The sequence below is a fragment of the Octodon degus genome, unplaced genomic scaffold, assembly GCF_000260255.1.
Source record: "Octodon degus isolate 3935 unplaced genomic scaffold, OctDeg1.0 scaffold00130, whole genome shotgun sequence".
NCBI classification, from domain to species: domain Eukaryota; kingdom Metazoa; phylum Chordata; class Mammalia; order Rodentia; family Octodontidae; genus Octodon; species Octodon degus.
Window position 1 is genome coordinate 2,263,454 of NW_004524706.1, and position 1,652 is coordinate 2,265,105.

A 1,652-nucleotide genomic window follows, 5' to 3' on the forward strand; every position below is an offset into this window, starting at 1 on the left:
TGGTTGACCATAGTTTTGTCCTACCTCATGCTCACCTAAGGGAGTTCCCATGTTCTCCACTACCTTAGACCTGCTTCACCACATGGTTTTGATACAGAGAGAAAAGCTAATCTCAGGTAGGTGACCTCCAAATGATACAGGGAACCTCCAAATAACAGAGGGGAAAAATGATCTCCTGACATGACCTGGACGAGTTCATGTTCTCTAAAACCAAAGAATGAATTTTAGGAACAAACAGAGGTTATGAGCAGAATATATTTATTGAGGAAAAGAAAGCTCCTGTCTGAGAGAGGGACAGGAGGGGGGCCCGAGCGGGTTTCCCCCAGGAAGCTGTCTCTTCCAGGGACTTTTGTAGTGTAAAACCATGTGGTGAGGCAGGTCTAAGGTGGTGGAGAACATGGGAACTCACTTAGGTGGGCACAAGATGGGACAAAACTATGGTCAACCAATGAGATTACAAGCACCATTGCTCAGGTAAAATTGATTAAGTCCAGGACCAAATGAGGAAGTGAGTCATGTGGCAAGAGGGCATGAATGCAGAGCAGGACTTTATCAGGTAGGTAGCCATCCAGTAGTAGTCAGATTAATGATTCTCCTTGCTCCCTCAGGGTGATGATCAATCTCGGATGCCAATCTTTAGGGAGGTCGGCATCTGCTTGATCTTTGGTCTTTAGGTCTGGCCCTTGGCGAGAGCATCTGGCCCTCCCACGGTTGTAAGGTATCTGTCTTTTGTGTTATCTTCTTTCAGGGCCTAGCCCTGTCTGACGGCCTATAATATTTTTATCTAACTCAGCTGCCTGCAATAGTTTTACAGTATAAAAGTCCCTGGAAGAGAGAGCTTCCCAGAGACCACCCTCTTGGGCCCCCCTCCTGTCCCTCTCTAGGACAGGAGCTTTCTTTCCCCCAATAAATATATTCTGCTCATAGCCTCCATTTGCTCCTAAAATTCATTCTTCAGTTTTAGAGAACACAAACTCGTCCCAGGTACTTTTCAGGTCCAGAGTTCCATTTTTCCCCTATTATCATTTGGAGGTCGTCTGCCGGAGCTCAATTTTTCTCCCTATGTCAATATAAATGGTAACTTGACAGACAGCAGAAATACACAGCCTAGATCACTCATCTTAGAGACCCTAAAGCCACGCAAATATACCCAGCTCCAGAACAAAATGCACATCTCTCTTAAGAGCACACACTTAATTCTGAGTGTACTTTTAAAAATTCTGCCTAACAGACCTCTTTGTGCCTCTACTGGGTCATCTTGAAAGTTCTTTTTCTCTGACAAAACAAAACAAAAAAGGGGGATATAAATAAAGGATCATTTTGTAATGAAAAAAATATATATATGTATATACAAGATAGGCTAGATATATAGCTTTCTCTTAGTTCAATGTGAAGAAAGGTTTGTATTAATAGTCTTTAGACAAGATTTCATGTCTGCATCTTGTCCTCTGAATAACTACCACAACGACAACAAAAATGCAATGTATTAATTATTGTAACTGTCCCCCTAACCTGTTTTTGAAACTGTTTCATTGTTATTTTATCTTTTTTCTCTTTAAAATTAATTTTAGGGCTGGTGAGATGGCTCAGTGGTCTAAAGCACCTACTTAGAACAAGCTTAGCAAAGCACAGGGACCACGGTTCAATCCCCA